The sequence below is a fragment of the Podarcis vaucheri genome, assembly GCF_965113315.1.
Source record: "Podarcis vaucheri genome assembly, chromosome: 2".
Taxonomy (NCBI): domain Eukaryota; kingdom Metazoa; phylum Chordata; class Lepidosauria; order Squamata; family Lacertidae; genus Podarcis; species Podarcis vaucheri.
In genome coordinates this window covers 61,078,311-61,102,841 of record NC_138760.1, presented here as the reverse complement: position 1 = coordinate 61,102,841, position 24,531 = coordinate 61,078,311, and the positions used below count along the sequence as shown (strand labels likewise).

The 24,531-nt window shown below is 43.0% G+C and overlaps 1 long non-coding RNA gene across 1 annotated transcript in view; it reads right to left on the bottom strand.

Moving 5' to 3' along the window:
- LOC309525613 overlaps positions 1–11,320 on the bottom strand; it is a 28,268-nt gene extending 16,948 nt beyond the window's left edge. Inside the window, exon 1 of the long non-coding RNA XR_014216458.1 lies at positions 11,202–11,320. This is a non-coding gene — a long non-coding RNA (uncharacterized lncRNA). The remainder of the gene's footprint in view (positions 1–11,201) is intronic.
- Between the last annotated feature and the right edge of the window lie 13,211 nt (positions 11,321–24,531).

The window sequence follows — 24,531 nt, the reverse complement described above, 5'->3', positions numbered from 1 at the left end:
AATGGGGATAAAGAAAGAAAGTGTGCTCCAAATTTTGTCTTTGTCTGATGTGTCTCCCAACTGTTGGGTTTGGGACTCATGGATTACGGGCAAATGGCACCAGAAATCCATCCAGTGAAGACTGGTGCCCTTTGGGATTGGTAGGAGAGAAGGCAGGGGACATTGGATTGGATGGAACCAGACCCAATCATATGCAGAACCAGCTAATTCTATCTTTGTTCCCAGCCTCCTTCCTGCTGAGTTCTACAAGGGCATCAGAGTCTAAAGAGGAGGAAGCTGGAGGGTGCTACTCTGGGCTGGTTGTAAGTAGGAAGGTGGCAGCTATTGGGTGGGGGCTTGCTGAGGGCAGGCTGAGCTTTGTGGGGCAGTGCCCCATTTGCCCCAAAAGACTAGCTTCCAGCGAACACATCTCAAATCTTGTGAGATTTCCTTTTTGATGTTTATTCCACAGGAACTGGGCTGTCAGCTAAGACATAGATCCTCCGTTTCTTAATGACCACAGCTCCTCTGGAAGTTAACATTCAACATAGGCTAGGGACTTCTTTCAAATGGGATTGTGAGAAATATTTTGGGCCCTGGTGAAGCCGTAAGTTATAGACCCTCTTATGTAACATGCTGCTTTTAACTGAGTTATAAGCACTTTTTAAAGATGATTGTCCCTGGTTGTCTAGCCATTTATACTTCAATTCTAGCTGAAAGTTGAGGATTGCAAAACTAAAAAATATCTACACAGGAATGCAGGTAATTTATATATAGTATTATTGTTCTTTGCAAAATTATTTATAATTTTATTTATAAAGTATTGCATAATATTTGCGAACCAGGCCAACAAAAATGTATTTATGAAAGTTTTGTAGGTATATAACATATTTAAATAAATTTATTTTGTGCAATTCTTGGTTTTTATTATAATTGTGAGATGGAATGTTCAGCTATGGTCCCATGGTGAATATACTTGTACACTGGGGTTTTCTCTATTCTATCTCCTTGAATCATTTTTCCTAACTGTCATTGCTGAGGTTTGTATGTGATACAAGGGTCAAGAACAATTTCAGCTCATATTATCTGGTAATGATGGCCAAAGAAATTTTAGAGCCTATATGAAATGTTTCTTGAACCAGTGATTGCTGAAACTTTAGTTCACACAAAGCTCTCTGACCTGCAAAGCCTGCCACGTTCATTTTTCTGGATAATATCCCTTTGCACACCCGGATCAGTACCCTCCATTTATAATCATGGAGCAGTTTCATATCTATAGCTAGCATACAAAGAAACCAGCAGCCTCCCACCAGTACAACAGACAAAATTAATTCATGTTACAGGGATTGAAGGGCAGAATGATATATTATGGGGACATTTGCCTACCTTAAAAAAGTCCTTAAAACAGTCAGCTTCATGGAGATGGGGATGGCACTGTGCTACAGTGCAGGACAAAATGGCAAGTTATTTGGAGTAAACCCACTGAACCCTGTATAACTTATTTCATATATGAAGAATATGTGTATGTGGAAAAACTGGCACGTAATACATTCATACATTCTTCTGTGTATACTTTTTCCTAGTCAAGTGATATTGCTGTTGGCGGGTGGGGAAATGGCTCGTCTGACAAAATGAAACCACATATGTGGGCAGTGAAACCACACAGAGATTTCTCCCCATGATAAACCATTTGTGAAGCTCCAGAGTAACTTCACACACACACCATTTGCACATGGAATAACATCCTCTTGTGTCATAGGGTCCAAAATGCAACCAAATACTTGGTCAGGAATAGGAGAGATTATCTGATGGAGGGAGCTCTAATATGCAAATGCACCTGCCTGATTTAAAAGTGGTCTCATTCCAATGTGAACACAGTTCTCCACCACAACAAACTCATCCTCAAATTGGGGTCTGCACCCCACCATTGCCCATTCCCCCTTTCCCCTCCCAAAATGGGGAGGGAGGAGATGGTAGCAGGCAAGAAGAAAACCTGCAAGATCTCTCCTCAGCAAGAGGAAAGCCTATAAGGCCTCTCCTCAACAGCCCCTGGGGCACAGACCTCTACTCAAAGACTCTGTAAATATGTCAGTTGCTAGAGACACTCAAGTTTTGAAATGGGAGGCACACATTTCCTCATCCCTTTTGTAGGCTATCTAGTCCAACCCTCTGATCAATGGAGGGAATCAAGAGCTAGAACCTCCCAAAATGACGCCTTGTCAGCCTCTACTTGAAGGCTTCTGATGAGGCAGATTACCAGTCCCACAAGTAATTGGCTCCATAGCTGAAATGCTCTTAACAGTAAAGAAGGTTCTCCGAATTTTCAACTGAAATCTACCCTCCTGTAGCTTAAGTCCACTAAGCAGAGGACAAGTCTTTGCTTTCATTGGGAACATTGCAATGACCACTGGTGAGCAACATGAAACCTTCCAGTCATAAAAAAGTGGGGGAATAGGAGGAGGTTGGGCCGTTACTCATTCCCTTAACATACCACATCAGTTAATGATGAACAATGAAAACAAAAAGTGCTTTCTTCCACTGTGGTGGTAATGTGCTTTGAAATGAGATTATTATTTTTTTAAAAAAAATTAACGGTGCTGCTGGAATAAAGGAAATGAGGAGAGTGAAAAGGAAATGAGAAGTTGTGTGCGTGTGTGTGTGTGTGTGTGTGTGTGTGTAAACAGAGGCCCTCAACGCTGAGCTAAGTATATTGTTAGAGGCAACTTGCTTTTTGAGTGCTTTTGAGTAGACTTGTTCAATGGTGAGAAATGTATGTGTTCTCTGTTTCTAGTTGCTTGGCAGCAGAGGTGAGGTCAGTACTTAATTTCTAAAGGAAAGGGTGCTTGGGCTTATGCCATCACTCTGTAAACTCTGCTCATTACTCATAAATGTGGGTGGGAGATGCCATGTTTGCTCAGAGGTTTTGGGGAAAGCACTCTTAGGTCATTTAATTTTTAACATGTCTACTTTTATGGCATGGATTCATTGACTGATCTGTGACTATTACCTACTGCTGTGCATCAATGTTCCTCAGCTGTAAAATGGAACTATATTCTAAACTGTATGCATGGAATGCATATTAGGAGCATATCTCTTAATGGGGAGCCAGAACTTTGAAAAGTTGTCATAATTTCCTGTTTCATCATTTCCACTCCATTGGTTGCCTTTCCCCTTCAATAGTGGTAGCAGACTGGCATCTGCCATCTTCTTTTGCCCGTAATGTTTTGACGGTTGCGAAGAAATGAGTCTTTACTGCCCTCTGTCAGGAAAAAGCAGCAATGCAAGAGCGAGCTGCAGCTGCCTGGAATGCAAAACAGGATGTTTATGTTTGGGACTGTACTATTGGAACAAAGGGGCAGTCTATTCACTGTACTGAGCACCGGCTGTTAGCTCAGAGTGTCATCTGACCTGTACTGGAAGTACAGGGGTGGAGTTTCTCTCTCTACTATTGGAGACTGGAGAGTGCAGACGTGTTTCTCTGTACTGCTGCAATGACAGAAATAAAGACATGTAAATAGATTTCTGTCTGTCTCTTTTCCCCTTCCTGAGGGAAGCAGGGAGGAGGGAGGAGAGGTGTGTCCCTCTCACGCTGAGTGGGATCGCCGATAGTGACCTCGCCTGTATCCTGCCGGGAGACGCAGACAGGGAGGTCAACAAGGATCTCAAGCCGAATGCCTGGAGTGTGGCCAGTTACCTCTGACTGCGGCCTGAGAATCCGACACCCTCAACTGTATTGATAATGAATGTATTGCTTGCATGTCTTCTTGCAGTCTGTGATGGGGTTATGGGGATGGCTTGGAGTCCCAGTAAGTGCCTCAAGATTCCAAACATCAAGACAAAGGCAACCATCATTGCTGAAGCACAGGACTTCACATCCCTCATCTGAGGGTAACAGATTTAAAAGAACCATACAAACATGCAACCTGAGGCAGGGATCTGTGATTGACTGGGGGTGTGTGTGTCCTATATCCAGTGGCAGAGCAAGCCAATTGGGTGCCTGGGGCGGGGCGAGCTGGGGCAGGATGCTCTGTTGGGCCTCCAAGGAGTCTGCCTGCCTGCCTCCTCCCACTCAGCCACCCTATAGCTGAGGGGGAGGCGGCAGGCAGACTGTTTGGGGCAGTGTGGAGCCTGCAGGTGCCCAAGCCACCGTGTCACTCCCAGGAAAGACGCGTGGCTCAGGCACGCTGCAGGCCCCGCGGTGAGTGCCGCCTGGCATTTTGTCACCCCCCTCAGTGGTGAAATCCGGGGTGGCCTGCCCCCACCACACTGCATTTTCTATTCTGACCTCTGGGGTTCAGCGCCAAGGGCCTTCTGGCGGTTCCCTCACTGCGAGAAACCAAGTTGCAGGGAACCAGGCAGAGGGCCTTCTCGGTAGTGGTGCCCTCCCTGTGGAATGCCCTCCCATCAGATGTCAATGAGAACAACAACTACCAGACTTTTAGAAGACATCTGAAGGCAGCCCTGTTTAGGGAAGCTTTTAATGTTTGATGCATTGCTGTATTTTAATATTTTGTTGGAAGCAGTCCAGAGTGGCTGGGGAGGCCGGGCCAGATGGGCGGGGTATAAATAAGAAATTATTATTATTATTATTATTACTCATGAGTAGGAATACTAGTGAGAGTCTGTTGAGTTTAAAGGTCTGTGTAGGCCAGGAACAAAAGATGGAGTTTCTCCAATTTTGGCTTGTTTTTGCTCGAAAGGGAATATTTTGGGATTCTGAAATTTTTGGATAGTGCATGTGTGTGTGTGTGGCTGTAAGCCGTTTGGAAACCTTTGAATGACAAGTGGCTAGTAAGTTCAATTAATTAATTAATTAAATCTTTTTGGGGGAGGACAGTTGCCTGTCTTATATTTTTCCATCTTAGTAAACTAACTTCTTGTTTCATAAACCTGTGTGGCCTCATCTTATACTAAACACTTTTCTGCCTTAAACCCCACCCTACCTAAGGAAGCTATGGGAGATCCCATGGAACTTATGGAGACTGTTTGCTAAGCCTAGCAAATGATTAGTCTCTTATCTAGGAGCAACGAAACCTCAAACAAAGGAACGGTAGGTGCAAGCAGACTAGTACACTCTTCTGTGACCATGTCTCAGTTCCCCAGGTGGTATGAGAGCCAGGTGGCTGGGATGTGATATCCTCAAATCAATCTGCCCCCATTTTCAGAACGTTGTGAGATATGAAAAAGAAACATCTGCATCTATATGCATTTTATTGTTTTCTCTTTTTTAGTTGCAAAAATGCTGCCACCTTCACCACTGCCACCACTAAGAATCCAGTCACATCTGGCTTTATTTTTTAATGTTGATCCTTGAAATTGCTCATTTCATATGATAACATCCAGGAAAATGGGCAAAGCACATACATCTTCCTCCTAAATATTGCTCTGTTCGTATAGGGCCACCATTCTAAATAACACCAAGGAGTTCTGAAACATTTTCATAATTATCCTTCATAAGCAAAATGGGATAAATGTTTGTGTGTATACTTTCCCCCCTATTATTAGCAAAGTAAATCCTCTCACAATAATTTGTGATGTGTTTCATGATAGAGCTGATAGTCATAGTGAGCAGATGAACGGATAATTTTGAGAGATGAAAATAAAAGGCTCCCTTCTTATGCCCTTTTAAACATTTTTCTCTTCCCTCTTCTTCTCTACTGCCTTTTCCTTGCTTTGCTATCTATATCTATCTATCTATCATCTATCTATCTATCATCTATCTATCTATCTATCTATCTATCTATCTATCTATATCTATATCTATCTATCTATCTATCTATCTATCTATCATCTATCTATCTATCATCTCTATCATCCATCTATCTATCTATCATCTATCTATCTATCTATCTATCTATCTATCTATCTATCTATCGATCAATCGATCTATCTATCATCTATATCTATCTATCTATCATCTATCTATCTATCTATCTATCTATCTATCTATCTATCTATCTATCTATCATCTATCTATCTATCTATCTATCTATCTATCTATCTATCATCTATCTATCTATCTATATCTATCTATCTATCATCTATCTATCTATCATCTATCATCTATCATCTATCATCTATCATCTATCATCTATCATCTATCATCTATCTATATCTATCTATCTATCTATCTATCATCTATCTATCTATCTATCTATCATCTATCTATCTATCTATCTATCTATCTATCTATCTATCTATCTATCATCTATCATCTATCTATCTATATCTATCATCTATATCTATCTATCTATCTATCTATCATCTATCTATCTATCTATCTATCATCTATCTATCATCATCTATCTGTCTGTCTATCTTTACATCTTCTCAAACAACTGCCAAAAGTATTCATAAAATGTAATGTATTCTGAATTTGTTTTGAACAAGGCTTTCTAGTTATACTACAGTGGTACCTAGGGTTACAGACGCTTCAGGTTACAGACTCCACTAACCCAGAAATAGTACCTTGGGTTAAGAACTTTGCTTCAGGATGAGAACAGAAATTGCGCGGCGGCAGCACAGCAGCGGGAGGCCCCATTAGCTAAAGTGGTACCTCAGGTTAAGAACAGTTTCAGGTTAAAAATGGACCCCCGGAACAAATTACGTTCTTAACCTGAGGTACCACTGTAGTTAGTTAGCTGGCTAACCCATATTTCCAATTTCTTCCTTGAGGATACCGATTTAACAGATTTCCAAACCAGGTGGAAATGTTGCTTATATTGAAACACTTGCTCTTATTTTAAGTTATTCTGATCATTTACCATTTGATCCTTGAAAGCTGTATTCAGAACCCTTAAAACATTTGTTCTGGGTGCCTAGTACAAATGCTGTCTCCAGACACTATACAAGCGCACCTGATCTCTGGAGCATAACCAATTGCAAATACATTGCTTAACTCTTTTGAAATGGAAATAAAGTTAAGTTTCTTCAAGGGCACTGTAAACACATTTATTCATGTATAAAACTGCCACCCACAGGGTCAAACTATTGTTTCATTGAACTATATGCTGTCTTCATCAAGGTGAGGGATTTGTGGCCCTCCCTTGGTTAGGGATGATGGGAGACTCAGTTCAACATCTGGAGAACCACAGGTTCCTCATCCTGGGTCTACATTGATTGGCATCTGCTCAGGGTCACAGCTGCCAAAGTTGTTTCCAGCCCACACCTTACGTGGAGATTGGATGTGGATTGGATATTAAGACTTTGTGCATGCGGACCAAGAGCTCTACCACTGACCTATTCCCCACCCCTCCCACAAAAGGAATGTCAGGTAGTGCATTTGTAGTGAGTTTGTTCACATTCAGTGGCCTTTCACTCCTTTCTACTTCTACATGCTGGCAAAAACAGCTTCCAGGAAACAAACCACTTTTAGAGCAGATATTTTTCATTGTGGTTTCTAGGCAGATGCTCTCTGTTTCACGAGAGTTGTTTTTAATTTTATCTTAGTTTGAACTTAGGCTCTTAGAGAAGAAAAACACTTTGGGAGGAAATTGCTCAATTTCAAGATTAGCCAGTTAAGAATGTTGATGGCTACAATCCATTGCACAGTTACCTGGCAGTGATACCCATGGAATTCAAGGGACCTACTTCAGAATAGGATTGTACAGTGTTTTGCTTTGTTTCACTGCCAATGGTGATAAATACCTTTAAACTCACCCAGTGTTTGCTGTAGCCTATTTTCTATGACCAAAGCCCTTGTGACTACTCCTCATGAGCAGTCTGCTGAAGTATTCGCTCTCAAAGCTGAACCCAGAAATGATGGATGCCGTAGTATTGTGTGATCTCTAGCATCATGGATACAAGTGGCATTTTATTGGGTAGCTGTGAGTGTCAGATAGTTGCAACCTTCTGGTGTGCTTTTGGAACCTAAAACACTGCCTTGAAGTTTGTTTGGTGCAAAATGTGGCAGCCCGAGTACTAACAAACACCCCTGGTGAAAACATATTAAGCCAATCTTTCAGTATCTGTTAATTTAAAGATGCTATTCAAGGTATAGCTGGTGACCTATTAAAATGGTGCATTTTAATGGAAATTGTATACCTGAGAAAACTCTTTTCTACATACAACCACCACTCATTAAGAGCCTGCTTCAGAAAGGAATTGACGATGAGATGGTTTGTGGGGTTTGCTCCAACACTTTGGAGCTCCTTACCAAAGGAAGTTCATCTGAACTTAGTGGCTTTTCAAAAGCATCTGGACCTACACTGCAACATATAAATTATGGATTGGCATACAGCTATCATTCTGACATTTATTAACTGTAAATACCAATGTATACCAATCAATTACTTCCAGGTTAATTTGAGGAAGCTAAGTGATCTAAGTTTTTAATATAGCTTTCTCGCCTGATATAAAGCTAACTAAGGTTGTCAAATGTGCTGCTTGCCTTCTGCCACTTTGTCCAGTCCACACAAATACATCTAAAGATAGTGCAGATTATAGCTGTGGGTTTGTTTGTTTGTTTGTTTGTTTGTTTGTTTGGTGTGTGTGTTTTTACAACTATTTCTTTCTAGAGACATCACCTTACCAACAAAGGTCCGTATAGTTAAAGCCATGGTTTTCCCAGTAGTGATGTATGGAAGTGAGAGCTGGACCATAAAGAAGCCTGATCACCGAAGAATTGATGCTTTTGAATTATGGTGCTGGAGGAGACTCTTGAGAGTCCCATGGACCGCAAGAAGATCAAACGTATCCATTCTTAAGGAAATCAGCCCTGAATGCTCACTGGAAGGACAGACCGTGAAGCTGAGGCTCCAGTACTTTGGCCACCTCATGAGAAGAGAAGACTCCCTGGAAAAGACCCTGATGCTGGGAAAGATGGAGGGCACAAGGAGAAGGGGGTGACAGAGGACGAGATGGTTGGACAGTGTTCTCGAAGCTACAAACATGAGTCTGACCAAACTGCGGGAGGCAGTGGAAGACAGGAGTGCCTGGCGTGCTCTGGTCAATGGGGTCACGAAGAGTCGGACATGACTAAACGACTAAACAACAACATTTCTTTCTCACAAACTTTTTTAAAAAAGTATTAAAATCAGTGAAGGTCTTGGATTGGATCCAGACCGAGTTAGTGACATTTGAGTTCCAATGAAATCAATGGGACTGAAGTAATGATGACTAACTTGCCCTACTGGTTTCAATGGCGCTAAAGTGAGACTAACAATCTGGATCTAATATGCTATATTTAGTTATAAATAGGAGAGGAGTAGGAGAGAATGGAATTATTGATCATTAGAAATGAGTAAAGAAAGTTGCCTTTCCATTATTTCTGGTGGTGAGTTCAACGATGATGTGTTTCTTAGAACACTGACTTTACGAAAGCAAAATTTCCAACTATCAAAAAGTTCCCAAACGCAGCCTGGACTTCAAACTGCCTTTCTTATACTTACAAAGTGAAGCTTTCTGTGGTTAGCATCTCAGTTTCTCTAAACCCACAAAGGTTTTCATTTTTAAAAAATGTTGCTTAACTACTTTCAACCTTCAGTTTATTTGAGTTCGTCCAATGCAGTAGCAGTAGAAGTTGCAGCACCAGGAGATCAATTCACAGTGGCCCAGAGCTTTGAACACTAATCACTTCTGCTAGCTCAGCCCTTAATTGTCTATGTTTGGGTCCTTACTGCAGCTCAAGATCACAACTGCAGAGCCACACACCAGATTTCAGCTCCAGCACTGCTATAGAGTAGCAGCAGCCATCACCAATCCACTGGTAGCAATGGTGGTTCACTGTCATCATTTATGGTGCTGGTGGGTCTGTTTAAGAGCACTTGGGCTGTCTTGCAGGAAACAAAATAGGGACAGGAAGAGAAAGATTGCCTTGGGTGGCTATGGGACACATGCTCTTTGGGAATCATCAGGACCAAGTCAGAAGTAGGATGGAAAGATCCCAGGAATGTAGGGAGAGCCTTTTCCATGCTGCGCTAACACATTTCTTGCATATTTGCAAATATCTGACCTGGGATAATTTTCACACCTCTTCTCTTCCCTAATGACAAGTATATGGTTGTGTGTCTTGCTGCTGGGCTATGAGCTCCAGGCGTCTGACACATGGAAGCTCAAGCTGGTGCAGAATGCAGAGGCTAGACTGCTGGGGCAGCTGGTGACACTATTGCTAAAACATCTACATGGACTGCCCATATTTTACTGGACCGTGTTCAAGGCCCTTTTGTTAATATACAAAACCCTGAATAACTTGGGTCCAGGGCAGGCTACCTTAAGGATAGCCTGAGCTCTGATGCCCAAGCTTGATCATGGACATCATCCAGAGAAGTGTTGTGAGTTGCCTTAGCTGGCATTCTGGCTTTTGACTTTCAAGCATCTCTTGAGAACTCCCCCCACCGCCATCAACCAGCCTATTCAGTTGTTTAAACCTGTTTAAGTTGAGCCAGTCATTTTAATGCTTGTTCTATACTGCTTTTGATGTTTTTGTTTTAAATGTTTTTATACTGCTGTACACTCCCCTGGTATTTTAGGAAGGGGCAGAATAGAAATACTTTTATAAATAAAGAACTAGTCACATTCCTTTGAGAGGCTTTGCCTGAGAGGGAAGTTACACAGGGAATGTTCATGCATACATGTGTATCTGCTTGCATGTATGCAAAAAAGAGAGGGAGCTGAATAGCAGCCATTTTAAAGTGAGCAACCTGAACTTTGGTATTTCTAGCCATGCAGCTTCTTCCACTCTTTGATCAGAGTTACTCAGAAACTGCCTGTGCAATTCCCAGCATTGTCCAATTTATGACTCGACTCTGCATGGATTCCCTGTCACCAAACAGCTTTTAAGTCATCACTGCTTCACTAACGGCTCTCCGCTCGCAATTGGACCTCCCCCCCACCCCCGGTCTCTCTTTGTTGAGGTGGACAACTGTGCATTTGGCATTCTCTGTTTCGAGTTCAACTTTGAAATCTCCTGTATCCATCGTTGCTAATTTTCTCCACTGTCGTGACGCATATTATAAACTATGGGACTGAGGGCAACAGACTGGAACACAGGTTTTTCCCTCAGTGTGTGGGCCTGTCTTCTGAGATATGGTTCCCACCCTCAACGAAACAATACAATAAGCACATTGCACAAGGGGAAAGGGGAAACACACACACATCTATAACTGCCTAGTATATTTAGAATGGCCACTCTGACATTTTTTAATTACTGTCACGGAAAAACCCCTCTTAATTTTAAAAAGGTCACCTTTGTATATATTATTAGCGATAAGAAGCAAACCTACCTGGTGCTCACATTCAAGGAGTCAAGGCAAATACAACCTCATTAACTGCACTCAGGCAAAGTGTGGAGTCTGAAAAGAATTCAGTCTTTAACAAACGTGAATTGTCCCTTTGAGTAAAGCAGAAGAAAACACCAGAAAGGTGTGTGATGTGTTGATAGATAGCAGCAGACTCCCTCAGGCACCAATTTTAAACAGCGCTGTGGCTGAGAGGGGAAGTGGCAACCCAAGAGAGAAGGTTGTTGTCAGTGGTGGTCACTGATGCTTCTCGCAGCTTCCTGCCTGCCGTTGTTGATAAATGCTAGTTATAAAAGTTTTGTTTTCTGATTTCTGAGAATAAATGTTGTTTTCAAAAAAGATGCCTATAAGCCGGGGTCGGGGACCTGTGCAGTGGTTAGAGTGTCGGACTAGGAGCTGGGTTCAAATCCCCACTCAGCTGTGAAACTCAGTGGGTGACCTTGGGCCAGTCACTGCCTCTCAGCCTAACCTAGCTCATAATGTTATTGTTGGGATTAAATGAGATGAGGGGAGTACTGTGTACACCACCTTGTGCTCCTTGCAGTGTGGGGGGGGAGGGGAGGGGAGGGGAGGTAGGAAATAAATGCAATCAATCAATCAATATATAAATGTAAATTATAATGTTGCCATATTTCAAAAAGTGAAAATCTGGACAGAAAAGTTGCGGAACTTTTTTTAGTTTTGCCCAAAGTCAGTGGCCTTGTGTGTGTGGGTGTGTGTGCAAAATTGCAAAGAAATTGGACGTTTTTGAGCTATTTTTGAGGGAAATAGGTAAAAATGACACTGCCAACATCAGCTGCCATGTGTCGGGATATTCCCGGACATTTAGCTGATTTCTGCCCAGACACTGTTTGAGGCTGCAGTATTCCGTGTATGTCCAGGAAATTCCGGATGCATAACAACCCTATGCTGGACCACAAGTCCCATCATCCCTGACCATTGGTCCTGTAGGTCAGGACTAGTGGGAGTTGGAGTCCCAACAGCATCTGAAGGGCTGAAGGTTCCCAATCCCCACTGCAGACCATTCCTCCCTCCTGCCCCACCACATTCCTGCCAAGACCAAGGAGAGTTTCCCTGGATTCCTTTATTGCTGTTAAGTTGGATAGAGGTTAATTCGCACAGGTTGTGCACAATTCACTCCCCACAAGAAGGGCAGGATGTTCCAAGGGCTTCGTTTCCACCTGGGTTTTGTTTCCTTTGGAGGAAAGAATGCCGGAGGCTTACGGTGCTTTTTGTAATATCTGTTTTATGATACAAAGACGCAAGTGGAGCGTGAGAAGCGTCAAGCACCCACCCCCAGGATGCAAATGTGCTATCTCTCTTTTGATCTCCACACAGAGGCACCTCCAGATGCTTCCAGATTTAGGCTAATTCTCAGTTCTGTTTCTCTGTCCCTCCATCTCTCTTAAACAGTTCCTTTCCACGTACAGTGGGAGCTTGGTTATCAAACTTAATCCGTTCCGGAAATCCGTTCCAAAACCAAAGCGTTACAAAATCAAGGCACGCTTTCCCATAGAAAGTAAAGCAAAACGGATGAATCCGTTCCAGACTTTTAAAAACAACCCCTAAAACAGCAATTTACCATGAATTTTATTATGCATATTAAAAAAAAAAAACTTACCTGCATTGTTTGGATGCGGGGCTTATATCCATCTCCACAGTCACACAATCAATCAATCAATCAATCAATCAGTAGCTGAACATGGTTCCACACAGTTACAACAAATTAACCGAAAAAGCCTCAAAAACAAAAATGCCAAATAAGTAGCAAAAACAAAAGTGCCAAACTTAATCCATTCTGGAAGTGTATTTGACTTCCAAAATGTTTGAAAACCAAGGTGCAGCTTCTGATTGGTGCAGGTGCCCCCAAAATAGCCGACAGCTACATCGGATGTTTGGCTTCCAAAAAAACGTTCGAAAACCGGAACACTTCCAGGTTTTTGGCGTTTGAGAACAAAGGTACCACTGTATATGCATTTGCACACAGAAAGGGTGAGTCCTTTAAAAGAGGCCCCGTGGATACAGAGTACACATGTTCCACAGGGCCTCTTTTAAAAGACTTACCCTGTACATACCTGTCAATCTCTCTGTAGCTGTACATGGTGGACTGTATTACCCTTCCCCAACTGTTGATGTCTGTCTAAATCTCTGTATCAAGAAACCGTCTTTTAATTACGGTAGCTTTCATCAACTGGCCGTTAAAGGTAATTACCATTTTTGTGTCAAATCCCAGACTCCAACCAGGCATTGTTTTAAACAGGGGTAGGCAACCTGTGACCCTCCAGACGGCCTGCAGCTCCTATCATCCCTTAAATTTTAATAGTGGCAGGAAGCAGTGATACAGGTTGGGTGACTGACGTGGTTATTGCACACACAAGCATAGTGCTTCTCTTGTCATGGACTGGCTAGATGCATAGAGGTGGTGGGAGGCACCAGTTGAGAAACGCCAAAGTGAAGAAGGCTCAGTGCCAGGGGGTGGAGGTGGGATGTGATGGTGGTTAGAGGGAGAAGAGGGAGCAGACTGGGAGGAGGAAGTGTTGGAAGTTGGGAGAGGTGACAGGGTTGGTGAGCAGGAATAGTCAGTGGCAGAGGGCAGTCCAGAATCAGAGGTAGAAGTGGAAGCTGGAGAGGAGGGGGGCCAAGAGGCAGGGATGAATCAGGCTGGGGGGAAAGTCAGGGTGTGTCCCCCTCCTGCTGCGACCAGCTCCCCTCCCCCCAGTCTTCCGGAACCAGAAGAGATCTGAAGAGGGAGGAGTAAAGGTAGACACAAAGCCATACTGTGACATCTCAGATTTCTTGGGAAAGACCCAGGTGAGGAGAAGACCTAGGCAACTGTGGGAAGGTGGGGAATTTCAGTCCACACAATTGCCTCATGGGGCAAGATCTACTGGGATGAGTTGCTGTGCTCACTAGGCCTGGCCTCCTGAGCAGACCTTGTTTCCTTGAATAACGAGTTGATGTACAATGTGTGGTTTATTGCTGACCCGCTCCTGACATCTGCTTCTGACAGCCAGTGAGGTGATTCCTTCCTGCAGGTGCACAGTTCTAGAGTAGCATGAGATCCAACCCACATATATCCAGTTCTCAAACCATTCTGCTTCTCACAACCACTTGTATTATGTTCCTATACCAACATAACTGTGACTGGATCCAGGTAACCAGCTTGGCATGGTACCAAATACTACAACTGAGTGATATTTGCACACCAGCAACCAAGGGACAAGATGTCAAAGCCTTTATAGTACAATATCCAGGAGGGGTGGAGGGAGGGGTCCAGAAGAAGAAGGATGGGGGTTGGCTGCTGTTTTTTGTGCTATTCCAGTCTCAAGTTGCACAGAGGGCTCAGTACAACCTGATAACCCGTCAGCATCTTAAAAAATTCTCATCTGAATGCCAGATGCCTTCTTTCCTCACTCTGTCTTACAAGATACAGACAGAGATAACTTCACCACCCACCAAAGTTGCATATTTCCTCTCCCTCTCTGCACCCTATTTTATTTTTTGCTTTGTTTACCATCTAGCCAGATGTAGAGTTATGCCTGCAGATATCTATCTATCATCTATCTATATCTATCTATCTATCTATCTATCTATCTATCTATCTATCTATCTATCTATCTATATCTATCTATCATCTGGGGGGGCAGGTAAGACAGAGTTCCACGCATGGCCACTTACCAGGAGGGAGAGGAACAAGACGGCAGCAAGATTGTGTCTGCCTGGGAGCACTGGATTGGCTCTGTCTGTGTTCAATCAGAGCATCCATTTCACCACCACCTAGCCCCTCCTGGTAAGTGTCCCACCAAGAGCTGCTCCTGTTGGCTGGCCAACTCAAAGTATCGCCCTAATGTGAGTTTCTGACTTTTTCTTGTGGGTCAACATGGCTGACTTTGATTTGTGGATTTACACAATGACAGATTCTGTTTCGAGTCTCAAATTTCATCTCACCCCACCACCCTACTCTCCTCGCCACAATATTTTTGGCTGCTGCCTAGATTTGAAGTATAGCTTTTGATAACACCCATGTGATAATGTATACAGCTTGGTTTGCTTCTCATATCAGGAGGATGGGCACTGCCTACAAAGGGAGAGGGGTCATCAGCTGTGCTTTTTGTGAAGGCCCCTTAGCTACTATTCACAGAAGGCTCTGAGGAAGGCATGATTTAACTAAAACTCAGGGCAACATGGCCAGCTTGAGAAACTTTGCTGCTGAATGCAAAGGACAAAATGGTGTCCCCTTCTGTTCTACCTGTCAAAGCAGACTGGAATAGCTTGCTTCTCTGGTGGCCTGGCAACACCCTCTACTGTACCTGAGGGCTAGGGGCAGGATGGGACATGTGGCTCACACAGAGACCTTGTTCACCAATGCCTTGCCACTAGTCCCTGCCTATCAGCATCTACCACATGAGGCAGTTGCCTCCTTCTGGCTAATGGTAGGGCCAGTTCTGAGGGAAGAATCAGCAGTTTGGAACGTGTACATTTTACAGTGGTACCTCGGGTTACATACGCTTCAGGTTACATACGCTTCAGGTTACAGACTCCGCTAACCCAGAAATAGTGCTTCAGGTTAAGAACTTTGCTTCAGGATAAGAACAGAAATCGTGCTCCGGCGGCGCGGCAGCCGGCCCCATTAGCTAAAGTGGTGCTTCAGGTTAAGAACAGTTTCAGGTTAAGTACGGATCTCCGGAACGAATTAAGTACTTAACCCGAGGTACCACTGTACTTAGGTCATTCCTATATTCATCCCTCTTCTTAAGGCAGTGAAATGGACATCAATCTATTGCTTTCAGAACACCAATAACTGATCAAATTGTGGTTCATTCTTAGCAGGGTCATCCAATGGTACTGAATGCTTGTCACTCAGATACTTTTCATAACCAGGTCATGCAAGAATTTGCTTGCTGTACAGTCATTTCGTGTTCTACTCTTTACGGAGAAAAGCCACAGAGTATATGGGTTTTTCAAAAAAACGATTTTTATCTCAAAACTGACTGTGACCACACTAGCAACCTTGCTACGCAGCATGTATATATTTAGTTTCCCCTCTTTGTCCTGGACCTGGCCTTAGTATTTCCCCTGTAAATACATGGGGTTTTTTCCCCCCTTCTGGAACTGTATGCTTGGTTTTGGTTTTTTTTCTCTTTCCAACCCTGCCCCTCCATTAAGCACTGCATTTTGATTATTTTATGGCAATGCAGCAATACCTAGTAAAGTTGATACAGTATAAACCCCACCCCCCACCCAAATAGCATGATATCTGGGAGAATTAGCATGGTTGCAAATTTACACATGCACAATGAACAATGAAAATGGCAAGGAATGAGAAGGAAAGGAATCACCACAGGACAAATAAATGCACACCAGTCACCCAATATCTTGTGGTACAACTTCTTGCACAAGAAACACGGAGAAGCACAATGCTCTCAGCACTTGGTGCGGACTTTTCCCTCTGCAGGTTTAAAAATGCTTGGGGGAGAATATCCACGATAAAAATGAGTGTGCTACCAAAGATGTTATTCCTTTTCCAATCATTGCCGATAATTAAGGGGGCATCAATTTTTAAAGAATGGCAAAAAATAATTTCAAGATATATCTGGCAGGGTAAGAAGCCAAGGATTCAGTTTAAGTTATTAACAGATGCAAAAGAGAGAGGTGGCTTCGCCCTGCCAGATTTGAAATTATATTATGAAGCATCATGTCTCTGTTGGATAAAGGAATGGATTAAATTAGAGAATGGAGAGCTGTTAGATTTAGAAGGATTTGACAACAGATTTGGTTGGCATGCTTACCTATGGTATGAGAAGAAAAAAATTCACAAAGTTTTGAAAACCACATCTTCCGAAGATCACTGATAGAGGTGTGGGAGAGGTATAAAAACTTGTTGGAACCTAGACTCCCCCATGGATTTCACCATTAGAAGTGATGAGTGTGAAAAAAATTAACATGAGGGGGAGGTGGATAACATATGGAGAATTGGTAATAAGAGAGGGGGGGAAATGGAAAATGAAAATTTATGAAGAGGTGAAAGAATTTGTTTATGACTGGTTACACTACTTTCAGATTAATGAAATGTTTAAAAAAGATTGTAAAATGTGTGGGTATGAAGGTAAAGAATCAAAATTCCAAGTGGAGGTATTGAATAATGAGTATAAAAACCTGTCTAAAATGTATAAAGTGTTGCTGGAGTGGCATACAAAAGATGAAGAGGTAAAAGTAGTAATGATACACTGGGCAAGAGACTTTGGTTACAATATACAGTATGATGATTGGATGAAATTATGGAATGAAAGGCTAAAATTTACGGCATGTACTGCGTTGAAAGAAAATGTAATGAAAATGTTTTACAGATGGTATATAACGCCAGTTAAACTGGCCAAAATGTATAAAACATGCAATAAGTGTTGGAAATGTAAAGAAAAAGAAGGTACTTTCTATCATATGTGGTGGGAGTGTAAAAAGGTGAAAGACTTCTGGGAGATGATATACAATGAATTGAAAAAGATGTTGAAATATACGTTTGTTAAAAAACCAGAAGCCTTTCTATTAGGAATGGTAGGAAACGAAATCAATAAGAGAGACTGTAAACTGTTTCAATATGCAGTGACTGCCGCAAGGATACTTCTGGCCCAAAGATGGAAACAGGAAGAAATTCCAACAGTGGAAGAATGGAGAAGGAAATTGATCGAATATGCAGAATTGGACAAATTGACTGGGAAGATTCGATACCAAAAAGACCAAAAGTTTATTGAGGACTGGGGAAAATTTACAGAATATCTGAAAAATATATGTGATGCGCAGACAACGCTTCTTGGTTTTGAAGAGACTCTGTGAAATAGTAAGAAATACTGCAAAAAAGAGAGTAAGAGGAAAAGGAGTGGGGAAAGGCAATATCATGTTCAGAAATGTGTCAATAAATAGAAATTTTTCGAAAGATTGACAGAGAAACTGAGGGAAGTCAAAAATTGAAGCATGAGTGTAAAATAATTTGTTGACTGTTTAAAACTTGTTTGGAAAATGAATAAAAATTATTTTTTTAAAAAAAGAGAAGGAAAGGAATCATCACAGGACAAATAAATGCACACCGGTCACCTAATATCTTGTGGTACAACTTCTTGCACAAGAAACACGGAGAAGCACAATGCTCTCAGCACTTGGTGTGGACTTCCCCTCCGCAGGTTTAAAAATGCTTGATTAAAGGGCAAGAACACATGTGGAGCAGGAAACAGCAGGTTAGGGGAGGGTTAAGTTTCTTCTTGCTTTCCTGGAGCTAATATAGGGTGGCTGTGTGGCTCACTTTCCACAGGACAGTCCTCTTTTTGCAAGATAGTCAGAGGACAGTTCTCTGTTTGAAGCCCCAGTGGTTACAAGGACCCCTGGTGGTTATGCTCTGCCACCACAGTCAGAGGCAATGTGCCTCTGAATGGCATTTGCTGAGAATTTGCGGCGGGGGAGAGAGTGCTGTTGCACCCAGGTCCTGCTTGGAGGCTTCCTGTAGGTATCTGGCTGGCCATGGTGAGAATTCGATGCTGCAGTAGGATGGGTCTTGTTGTGTTCAGAAATCCAGTTTAAAGATAATGAGATCCAAGAAGGGCAAGCAGAGATTTTGCAGTTGTCCACGAACATCTAACAGCTGGACAGCAGCATGAGCAGGCAAGAAGTCTCCTGGCCTCCGCCTCCCCTGCTATGGAGAGGTGTGTTGTCGTTCTGTTTGATTTTTTTTAGTGATTTCTAAACTTGCATCTTTCACCTTTTATTCATTTTATTTCATTAAAATTATTTGTAACCCCTCTCTTAATTGTCCACACAGTCCTGGTGTAGGAGGGGGTGGGAATTGTACACGTTGTGCATAACCTTGGGGGTTTCGTTTTTTGTTTTGTTTTGGTCTTGTTCACTGTCAAGGTAGACTGCACAACTGAGAACACCCTCACTCAAATCACCACATAAGTGTATTGCAGAGGACCGTGGCAACCTGAAAAGGGTACCCCCGGAAGATTTCAGAGTTCAGTGGTGTGCATGGTGTCGAGGACAGTGTGTTGGACTGGGACCTGGGAGATCAGGGTTCAAATCCCCACTCAGCCATGAAGCTGACTGGGTGACCTTGGGCCAGTCACCGGCTCTCAGCCCAAGCTGCCCCAGAAGTTGGTTGTGGGGTTTAAACAAGGAAGGAGAGAACCATTTATACCACCTTGAGCTCATTGGGCAGCAGGGTAAAGTGGGTTAAATAAATAAACCACTCTGGGGTTTTTTCTACAGTCAAGCGGTATATAAATTTAGGAAATAAATAAATAAATATAAGGGAGTAGGCTATCTTTCACATTATCTGTGTCCTGAGTCATCTAGGGCTTTATATGTCAAAATAAATATTGCATATTGGCAACCAGAGCACAGCTTTCCTCCCCAATATTGTATGTTGATGGTCAGCTGTCCCCCACAGGCAACCTCACCAGGGCATTCTGCACTTGCTGCTGCTTCTGAGACAGGCCCAAAGGCAGCCCACACAGAACAAATTGCAATTATCCCAACAGTGTACTGGGCCCAGGAAATCCTGTTGATATCCCCGTATGTTTGTGTTTTCGCCAACAACTATTTAATGAATGGCCACTGTTAATAATGTACTTCCTGCATTTCATTTCCCTCTGACCTCACAGTTCACCATCCATTTTATGCTCACTGTTTATACTCCTCTTCCTTTAACTCAAGATTTCCTGTGCTGAGCTTGTGGTGAAGCTTATCCCATAATAAATTGGTTAGTCTCTCAGGTGTCACAAGATTCTCTGCTGGTTTTTCCCAGCCACTTCTCTGGAAATTATGCTGAGGCAGGCAAGGGAGACTACACCAGGTGCAAAAATGTCATTCCTGGTAGAGAGCAAGTGCAGGGAAATTCAGAGCTTGCTCATCTCAGCAATTTTCAGATTGTTTGTGGATGTGTGTATAAGCCCCGAGGAGGGAGCCCTGAGAAGGGAATCTAGAATTCTGTTTTCAAAGCCTCTTTTTTTTTTTTACATTTTCTCCCCAAAATTCTTGGTGTAAAATACTGCACTTAGGGCTAATGCAGCCCACGGGAGAAGCAGCAGCCCCTTCCTTTAACACTTTGCAATTTTGCCTCTGTTTCCATTCGTTCAAAAGGAATGTACAGCAAATCGAAAGGGCGGTAGCTCTATGCCTCCATACTTGTTTAGGTGTCTGAAAAAGTGATGACCCTTGGTTTGCTTTTTCACTTTATTTGAACAGCTCCTCGGGGCAGAGAGCAGCCTCAATTGCCAATTTGTAAAGCACAGCAATGGCGTTCGATGTTCTCCCCACTGCCCTGAGCAGGGAGACGTTCCAGGGACAGCAGCGCTTGGATTGCTTTTTCTTTGGACGAGAGTCCTGAGGATGTACGGCATTGTTAATAATGTGCTTGGTTTACGGATATACAAGGATACGTGGATGCAAAAAGCAGGCTCTCCCACAAGGCCTCTCACCAGATTCCAGAAAGAGGCTCTGTATGGCCCCAGGGTGCCTTCAGCTGGCTCATAGCTCCCTCCCTCCCTCTGACTCTTCCAAACTGCTGTTTTAGCTTTCTCCCCCTCTCCACTCTCTCACACACTCATGCATCAACCTCCTCATCTGAATGGCTGTCCCTAAACTTCAATAGACATCTCAATCAAAAACATGGAGATGTTCAGCTCTTTCCTAACTATCAGCTACCATTGAGGAAACTGTAAAAAAAAACCAAAATCACACCAGTACCATTGTCCTGATACTGGCACTATGTAGATTTAATTCAGGTAAGGAAGATCAGAGCCAAGTCAAAGATGACTGACCAATCAGTAAAAGGAATTTTTTCTAACTTCTGGTATTGTTTACACTCATTTGCATCGCAGCAGTTACCATAAAGTTAACCCATTTTAAAGCAACAACCATCTGATTTATTTATTTTTAAGTTTATCAGCCAAAGAAATATTTCTGGGGTGATAAATTTAGCATGCGCCATTGGCAACAACTTGTTTTGGCAGTGACACACACACACACACACAGCATTTCTGAATCATCTGACATCATACTATCCACTCAGTAATTTAAAGCAGCACATTGTTCTTTAATCCAGAAACTGAGATGCACAAACAGGCTGGCAAAGCGGAGAAACAGAATGCTGCCTCTTGACCCGGCCCACATCTTCGTGTCAGATGAAGTTAGTCACACATCAGAGTGAACTTTTTCTTCTTCCTTTCATTTAAAAAGCTTTGTTAAGCGCCCATGATGTCAATCAAGGAAGACTTTTTTGAATGCTGTAATGGGAACCAGACTTTTGAGTGATGTGGCTGTTTAAATAAAGTATGATTTAATGTGTACAGCTTGTCATCATACCATATTCATGGGAAGGATCCTGCCACAGATTGTTCAAGAGAGCAGTATAAGCCCAGGCATATCTTGTTTGATGTAGACCTCAAGACTGACATCAGATTCTTGGTTGTTCAGTGCATCACTCTTAGTTTGCTGACTCTGCTCCAGACAAGAATGGGAGCTTGATCAGGAGAACATGCAGGGGAACTGCTATGTGCTAAATAAGACCATGGTTCCATCTACTATTTACTCCTAATAGCAGCCAGTATGGAGTATTTTGCTTATTACATCATGCAATGCCCCTTTAAAAAATGAGCATGTGGCAATTCCATTATGAAATGCCCAGTCTGGAAGAAGCCTCATCATTTCCTAAGAAACAAACCCCATTTGTTTGTTTCATTTCATGGGCTAAAAGACCTGGATATATGTTGACTTCTGAAAGTTTTAGCATTTGGTGGAAGTGGGACAGACCATGAGATTCAAAATGCACAATTGTATGGCCTCTGAATGTAAAAATGTCATTCCTTGGCAGTAGAAAAATGTCTATTTGATGTCTATATTTTCCTTTTAAACTTTTGCTGGCATGCTTCCAGACTCCATGGAACAGCCTCAGCTATTTTCCAGTCCTCCCACCTATGCTGTAAGTAGGTTTTAACATTTCCAAAAACATTGCGAGCTAAACCCAGGTGCAAATGCCAATGCATGAAGCAGATTCCACCATGGTGCAACAAACCTATTACTTCTACCAGTTTAGATCACCTAAAATATACATATAAGTAAGATAAATGCACTTAAAAAAATAAATATGCAAAATCTTTCTACCTAGTGAAAGATGCAGTGATAGACGCAGTTACACGGGAAGAGGATGTGAAAAACCACTTGAACTATTTATAGTTGTGGAAATTAATAGACTGCGCCTTCAGCGATGGGAAGAGAAGAGTTGGCAGGTCTACCTCCACTCTTAGAATGGCAGCTGCTGGGAACTGCAGGTGGGCAGAGTGCTGTTGTGCCAATGTCCAGCTTGCAGGCTTCCCACAGGCATCTGATTGGCCAACGTGAAAACAGGATGCTGAACTAGATGGTCCACTGGCTTGATCCAACAGGCTTCTCTTATGTTCTTATTCCTGAGAGCTTGGGTGCAACTCGGTTTTCAGAAGAGGGGTTTAGTGTAACATGAGGATGCACCTGCCGTCTGTCCAAATTGCCAACAGGGAGAAAAATCTGTAGCTAGCTTTACTCTTAAGCTACACTGAGAGCCAGTGTGGTGTAGTGGTTAAGAGCGGTAGTCTTGCAATCTGGGGAACCGGGTTCGATTCCCTGCTCCTCCACATGCAGCTGCTGGGTGACCTTGGGCTAGTCACACTTCTCTGAAGTCTCTCAGCCCCACTCACCTCACAGAGTGTTTGTTGTGGGGGGGGAGGGAAAGGAGAATGGTAGCTGCTTTGAGACTCCTTCGGGTAGTGATAAAGCGGGATATCAAATCCAGACTCTTCTTCTTATGCTAAGAACATAAGCAATGTGATAACAGGGTCAATTACCTATGGCAGGGGTCAGCAAACTTTTTCAGCAGGGGGCTGGTCCACTGTCCCTCAGACCTTGGGGGGGGCAGACTATATGTTTTTTTTTTAAAAAAAATGATGCAAGAGCACCACAAGCCCTGGTGGCTGCTTACCTGTGTCTTGTGACGGCAGCAGCAGGACAATGAATGGCACACAAAAGGGCTCTGGAGAGGGGCTGCTTAAAATGGCAGTTGCTCAAGCACTGCTGCCGCTGGCACCAACAAAGCCCAGCCCCCTTCCTCCTCTAGGCAGGGCGGGGAGAAGCCAGGAGGAGGAAGGGAGGGAGGAGGCACTGCCGCCGCCATGTGAGGGAAAGGGAGGGAGAAGGAAAGAATGCGTGCGCTAGTGATCCACACGGTGATTCCTGGACCGTCCGTGGGCCAGATCCAGAAGGCAATTGGGCCTGATCTGGCCCACAGACCTTAGTATGCCAGCCCATGACCTATGGAAACCCTTCTGATATGCAAAGCAAGCAGCATTTAATGTAGTGGATCTTGGTTAGAGAGTAGATGGTACTTGTTGCAAGCACACAGAAAGAGAGATGCTTGCAGGTAAGAAAACAATGTTGGAAACATATGACCTGGATAGAAAAATTTCTAGTTCTAGTCTAAGTAACAAGTCAGCCATGCTTGCTCCTTTGTTCTCCCAGAGGATAGCTAAAGATGACTTCTCTGGTTCCAGGTTGAATGAAATCTAAGCTGTCAGGCATACTATAAGGCACGAAATAAACAAGAATCCTTTGCTTTGGTGCAGACTGGTCTAAGTTGCTTTCTACCTTTAGCTTTGTATTTGATTTATTATTTGCAGCACGCTACAAGTACTTTCTAGGTGTCAAGCTGCACCGAATGGAGCAATCAATTGATGACAATTTACTACTCTTGATCATTAGCCCTTAAGTCTTTATCATTCGTTGTAGATGCTGGGGCAATCAAAAAAAAAGGGTGGAGGGATCTTTTGATTTCCTCATAAAGGCATTCCAAGAACTTTCAATCTGCAACTGTGGTTTTCGACAGCTTCATCTCAGTGTTTACGTGTCTGCCATATGTTGCACATATTGCTATAAAGCACGCACACATTGTTGCATGTGTTATTGTGAGCCTAGAGGTTTTAGCAAATGTAGCTAAAGCACAACAAATGGAGCTTTGTAGATAGCCAAAAGATCACAAAAATACATGGTGCCTCATGGCAGCCTCCTATACTTTGCCAGAGAACCAAAGTTCAGATCTGCTCAGATTGCTATTAAAATGCCCAGGCTACTAAAGAGAAGTATGGTTGCATTTCTCATCCTGTACACATCTGTTAGGCTTTTGTGAAAGCAGCCAGTCTCTTCAAAGCCCCTCACTGCACAAGGCTGGGGGCAGCGGAAATGAATATCCCATTGTTGGGGGCGGGGAGGGAGGCTTGAGTCCTTGGAGTGAGTGCATCTTGCA